Raw genomic sequence first — 7,108 nt, forward strand, 5'->3', positions numbered from 1 at the left:
ACATTCTAGATGTGTTTCCTGAGAAGAGTAACAAACTGGCTCCTCAATTGCATTTTCCAATAAAAACTCAGTGGCATCCACTCAGCACATTAATAATTCTTGTGACTACAGAATTACAAAGTGAGGGGGCATTTTCCCACGTACAGTTATGTCTCTGTGTAGCTGAGTGATAGCCCTGCACAATGATGTCACAGATTCAAAGTTCAAAGTATTAATAACTGGCTAGAAAACTACTCTCAATGTTTTTTAGGATGATTAGAACTATTAAATCTGAATAAGACCCTAGCTTCAATACCATGGGATACATACTCACTGGTTGTCTCAGTATGAGCAACACAGTGTTTTAAACATGAAAATTTTAGAAATATTGTTTAGTTCATATTCCCAATGAATAGCTGAAGGGTGGGCACATCACTGGGAAGTGCCTTTGGCTGGCACAGTAGCTCCTGGCCCTCATCCCTGGTAAGACATCGGCAGGAATTGCTCACGCTGTGGGAGCAGGACAGCATGGAAGCTGCTGTCTTCTTTCTGTCTTAGCCTGTGTTTGGGGGAGAAGACATTGCCTTGCATTAAAAATTTGTTTTGTACGAGCCACTGAGGATTGCAGATACCACTGGTTTCCTAGCTTCCAAGTCCATGAACCATGACATACCACAAATTTCTGGCCAGCAGACCACTCAGCAAACATGAATTAAACGATGATGTATTTCTAAAGTGTACCAGAAAGCAGAAATGTATTTGTGCAATTTGATAGTCAAACCCAGATTTCCACGTGTTTAATCAGTCTGGCACCCTGTTTTTCACAGGAAAGTTAGCCTTCACGTCATGGCATTTCCACAAGCCACTTTCCAGTGACCAGTCAGTAGGATCACATGTGAGAATTCAGGAAAAGCAAAGAGTTGTTGGGTATGTTCCTTTAACCAGAACTGCACGTTTGTGTTTACAGAGGGAAGTTTTAACATTGAATAACAACGCTTACTCTCAGCATGGCACACTCTGTGGGAACCATGTATCCCCATGGGTGCAGGTGGGCTTCAGCATTGTGAAAACACTTGATCTGCAAGGAAAAGCCTAAATGCAACTCCGCAGTAAGACTGTGCAGAAGGGACATCAGACTTTGAGCCTGAAGTGTAACAGCATGCACTTGGGACTTCTAAATCCTAGGATTTACATAAAAATTGAGCACCTATCAGGCTGCAGGGCTCAGGCTGTACTGCTCTTCTTTGCATCTCTGTCAGTCTGAACTGTAAGAGAAGTATAAGTTTATAAGCATGCCCATGTCCTCTCAAACTTTTTACAGTAACACAAATTCAAAAAATTAAGAATGTTGTAACACAGGAGTATTATGGGTAATTCCTGCCAGTGTGCCTCTTCTGAGTGGGATCAGGTAGAAGTCATAATCATTTATTTATTTTTCAGCAGAAATTCTCCCCACCAAGGACACTGACCAGGACATACATCCCACTGCCTGAATATACACAACTTTGAGACACCAGTGAACACTTTCTAAAGTCTGTTTCAGCTAACCATGAGGTTAACAGCAAACCTCCCCAACAAGCTGCCTGAAGCTCAGATTTGTTGCTCATATGCAAGTCAGCATTATCCACTTATACTTCTGTTTTCACTGAGGCCACATGTAATGTCCACATAAAGTCAACCCTGATGATTATTCTGATTATTTTCTGTTCACTACCTCATGTAGGAGGTAGGATCTTTGGACCACCTAGCTTGCTAAATCCTTCATGGACATTAATTGGTTGAACATAATTTCTTCTTCCTTTCTGTGGAACACGTGCACTGAATAATGCAGGCAGTGTACACAGTTATCCCCGAGATTTGTTTTCCACTGCAGATCCATCTAATGAAAAAGTGGGGAGTAAAATAATTGAGATAATGAAAAATTCAAGTCTGTCAGTTGCCTTCAGTCAGAAATTACTATTATTCTCTTGCACTACTTCACAGAACTTAAAATAAAATATTGGCACAATGGCTTTTACATTTTTTTTGGAGGAGACAACTATGACATACAAAATGCCTGCTGAAAAAGAGAGCAGAGATGTCATACACGTTGGTTAACAGAGAATGTGGATGCTTAAGAAGCCTCATGGAAACTAATAATAAAGCTTAAATGTGGTTGCCAGGTTGGCCTTTTATATTTATTTGTTTGTTTGTTTGTTTGTTTGTTTATTTTCAGTGAGCAGTTGTCAGCAGCACCAGGTTCTTTGGCCACAAACATTAATGACAGTCATCAACCCTTCTGCTTCTTCACACTGTTCCTTTGTATGTTAAACTCCTCAGTTTAGCTTCTGCCTTATTGCATGAAGATGAAAAAGGCTTCAGACAAGATACGTTGGAGAGAAAGATAATGTTAATTTCACAGGGGAATGCTGGAAGCATTAGAAGAAAATCAGTCCTTCAAATGACAGTAACTGTAAGAATTTCCTGGATCAATCTATCAATAATAAAAAGAGGGCAACCAGGCTTGTTTCTCTGTTAGAAAGATACTCAGGAACTGTGCTGACTTCCTGACATAGTACAGACAAAGGTAATTTAGATAATCTTTCTTTCAGTTCTCATTCTTTGCTTTGCCAAAGGTAAAAATAAGCTCTGGTATAATTGTATTGTATTCTAAGAGTTTTGCATGGTTCCTTCCCATGCCTCCTGAATGGTGGTGTATAGAAATCTTCAGAAAGGGGAAACACTGTTTTAAGGTTGGGGGGGGGGGGGATTAAGCCACAAAGGCCACGTTCTTCCCATGAGAGGTAAAACATCTCATGCCAAACGTTACTTCTAAAAGGCACCAGATGCTCTTACAGGTTAACCGGCAATAGAATCAAGCAGAGGAGTCACCAAGGAAGAAGAACGAGGGTTGTTATCCAAATACGCTGTTCTGCAACCTTGCTTCAGAGCATGAGACATGTGAGGATCATGCAAGTGGAGGCTGCCAGGGATACACCATGCACTGCAGTGATGCTCCTCGTACAGGTTACTGCAGAGTTTTCTGAACTTAATGGTTACCTTTAATAAATCTTTACTAATTAATTGTTCTCTGCAAAGTGAACTGTTATTGAGTAGCTCATAAAATGGAGTTTTAAAGATCTCTAATTCATTCTGCAGGAAGCAAACTGTGCTCAGAAAATTGCAGTTAGGTCTGATGCAAGTCTGGATCAGCAGAGGGAGCTACAGCATAATATATTAACTACAGTCAGGTCCAGCCTCCCATACAAAACACCAGTGGCTTGGCAGATCTGTCATTTTGCACTGATATTTATAGTTAATGTTTATTAACTATGCACCATCCGTATAACATCATGCAGTCATCACAGGGCTCTCCTTGGTCTCAGATGTACTTGTTCTTGTGCTCTTTGGCCAGGTAAAATCTGAGCAGGAGTCTGTGCATGCTGCAAACTGCTGAGGACACTGCAAGGAACAAAGTATCCCTAGGGGGAGAAACTTCAGCATTCACCTGCCCTTTCTGGAGGCACAAAAGTGAAATTAGGCAAATCAGATTAGGCATACAAGTTTGAACAAACTGTTATTAATCCTCACATTTCAGGTAGTGGGTCGTAGCTGTACCTGGGTTACACCTGCATTAAACAGGACAATTTCTGAGAGCACCTGGTCCCCAAAACTATCCCTCAGGAACAAGCTGAGGGAGCAACATCAAACAAAGGAGTGCGTACAAGCTACACACTGTCATCATATCACCATTTCATAGGCTAGCAAATATCAAACCATGGAGTAATATTCATGGACAGAAAAAGTTCCACCTAAGGAAGCAGCAGTATTCATCCATCTGCTACAAAATCTCTCAGGAGAAGTGCAGAAACCACTTTGTTACTCCTGGTCATGATCTCATGACACCTCTTCAGTCATTGAGTCCTGTGCTGTTAGAAAACAATTTGTCAGACGTGCTGATTAGTTAGTCTTACTTGAGATCTTTCAATAACCCAATAGGAGTTAGAAGAATGGTATCTTCTTAATTATTCTGCAATAGCTAATAGGACCAATTCTACGAGAAAATTAGTACCATCCTTTTTCTGGATAGACAATATACAAATGGCAAGAAGACAGAAAGGGAGTGACTTGGTAACAGGCAACAGTGAAATAGTAGAAATATCCTGAGCCCTTCAACAAAGAGTGATCCACATTTTTAGTAGTGAGTGAGCAGAATATAAGAAGATGTATTTACTTCATCTGGACATGGCTCTGTGAGCTTATGTGGCCCTGTTCCCTGCTTAGCTCACTGGGGTATCATGTCAAAGAGACTCACTGTGAGCTGCAGGCATTCGTCTCTGAAAATATCATTTGTGTCCTGGCTAATGGATGCATCTGAAAGCAGGCAGAGTATGGATTTTTCTGAGCTCTAATTCCTCTTGCACAACACAAAAGTCACACAACCCAGTGCAAGTGCAGTCCTCAAGAGGCACTTGGGACCTCGTTGTTCCTTTGTAAGTCTGCCATCCCCAGGGGACGCGGGTCACTTGTCAATGCCAGCATGAGGGTGTGTTGCCCTGGGGGAAAGGGAATGAGCAGCTTACACTGTCTGTGAGGCATTTCTCCCCTTCATGCTGATAGGATCATCAGGCAGTTCAGGCTGGCAAAGACCATGGGAGCCTCCAGTCTGCCCCCTGCCCTGAGCAGTCTCAGCTGTGGGGCCAGACAGGGCTGCTCAGGGCTTCAACCACCCAGGTCCAGATCCTCCAAGGATGGAGATGTCCCCGTCTGCTTCCTGCCTGTCCTTCAATCTCCCCTCAGCTCAGGGTTCATTTCAGTTGCCCCTGATGAAAGATGTGTCTTTCCATGACTACTGGGATGATTAGGATGAGGGTAAGGAAGAAGAGCCTGGCTATAACGTCAATTGATTAGGCAACACACCGTCAAAAATTTAATAAAAGCTGAAATAGCTACTAAGCAGGTGACTGTTATATTACTAAACAACTACTTCACTGCAAGTAATCCTGAGCTATAATACAGTTCTATTATATGTTATTGTTATTAGTATTGACACAGGATTGTATCATTATTAATATAATTTATAAGTCAACCACATAAGCACTATTTCCTTTTTCACCATTTCACTCCTTAAAAAAAAACTTTATTTTTTTTAACATTGTTTGCAACACATTAAAAGAGTGTTCCTAAGCAATTAGTTTTTATTCATGATACAGTAGTTTGATATTTGTGGGGAGGAAAAAAGATCTAGGACCACACTGAACATGTATATAATTCAAAAGGTTGCTATATAAAAATACCAGTTTTGTCACATACACTCTATTGAAGCAAAATATGAATTGTTCATTCTGTCAGTAGTATTTAAATGTGTGTTTTCATTGTGGGAGACAGACTTATTGCTGAATACTCAGGGCCGTGACAGAGGATGAATAGATGGAGTTCTTTAGTAAATGCCGGACATCATTATCTCCAGGGGAAAGAAGGGTAAATGGGGAAAAAGAAACTGTAGAGAGTTTTAAGCATCACTGCTGCTGTTGAGCTGTTGTGCTGCTATTGAGGTACGTACTCATGGCCACACTTGGCAAAGCTGTGACATTAGATAATTTATTAAGATGTTATTGTAAGGAAATGGTGAATCTTTTATATGGTATGAGTTGCAGGCAGAAGAAGTGGTTCTATTAAAAGCTCATTACTGGTTAGGACTGCCAACCATAACAAGAGCTTTGCTTGCATTAAACCCAGTGACAAACGAAGAACCTCAGAGTCAGCAGATGTCTGGCGCTCATGTGTTTGCTCTAAGAAACACAACATCTTCACACCCAGCACTGGAGCTGCCATAAGAACACAGATACTACCTGCTTGACAGGATTTTCTTTCTGTTGGAACAACAAATGTTTAAAGAGGTTAATGCTTTGGAGCCAATTTCAAAAGAGAATGCCATCATCCTGGTCCAAAGGTCTCAGAGACTGAAATCTGCTGTTTGTCCTCAGGATTTGTATGGAGAAAAAGGGTAGTGCAAGTGACTGTATCTGCATGAGCCTCTGTCAGCACTTAGGACTCACCATAGGAACCTGGAGAGATGGTGTTGTACGCTGGGAGACAAGTGTAGGGTCAGTGAAGCTGACAATTTTGCAACGTCCCCAGAAGTGTTGGGGTGACATGGCATCAAGGGTCAGGGCAGGAGACAGGACGGGGTTTGTGTCCTACTCAGGCTCCTGTTCATGCTGGAGACCTTGGATGCCCTATTCTTCATGTCAGGTCTGGTTTGCAGGTGTGGGAAATTAAGGTATGTGGTTGGAAAGCAGTGGATTGATCAATGAGATCGGTAAGAGGACAACTTTGTTAGAGCCTGAACTCCCCCTGGTATCCTTGTTCTCGCCCTGGTGTGGGGAGGACATCCATAAGGTGACACACCTGAGAGCACACAGAAAACAACAGGCAATGACGATGCTGTTGTTACTGGCATTGAAGCCATTAAACTGCACCCTGTGCAAAGAAAAGGAAAGAGTTTCAGTATTGGTTTAAGGGGAAGTCTGCGCTGACTTTGCAATGATCAAAAAACACAGCAGCTGGTGGGTGCAAGAGATGCTTGAGAATGATGTTTGATGTGTAGCTATTTATTTCCCTTTCTTTAATGGTAAACATATATATATATATATATATATTTATTTTTTTTTTTGTCTAAGAAAAATGTATGTTTTTTCAACAGTTGTTATGAACCTATTCTAATAGTCCCATAACGTTTGGTCAAAACAGGCTATCAAATGTAATTCTAGGCTTCTGCTTGTAACACTTTTTCACAAAAACCACAAGAGGGTGCTTATTGTCTCCATCAGTGTGAAAACATTAACAGACGAATAATAGCTGTGTTCTCTTATATCTCAGTTGACTAATAGGACTGAAATATGGGGGAATAAATGTGCTTTATTTTAGACACTGAAAATGAAGGAAAACATCATTGTGAAAACTATAGTATTTGGTATTTGGTTTCAGGTAAAAACAAAAAAAAATACAAAAAAAAAAACTCTTACAGAGTAATGCTGGAAAATAGTCTGCTTAGACATCTGCAAGCATGAATATTCTAAACTGTGGGGCCTTCATCTCTGTGTCTAACAGCAATATTTGACCTGAAACACAAGCACACCTCAACTGC

This window comes from Aythya marila (assembly GCF_965140915.1).
Source record: "Aythya marila genome assembly, chromosome: Z".
In the NCBI taxonomy this organism is placed as follows: domain Eukaryota; kingdom Metazoa; phylum Chordata; class Aves; order Anseriformes; family Anatidae; genus Aythya; species Aythya marila.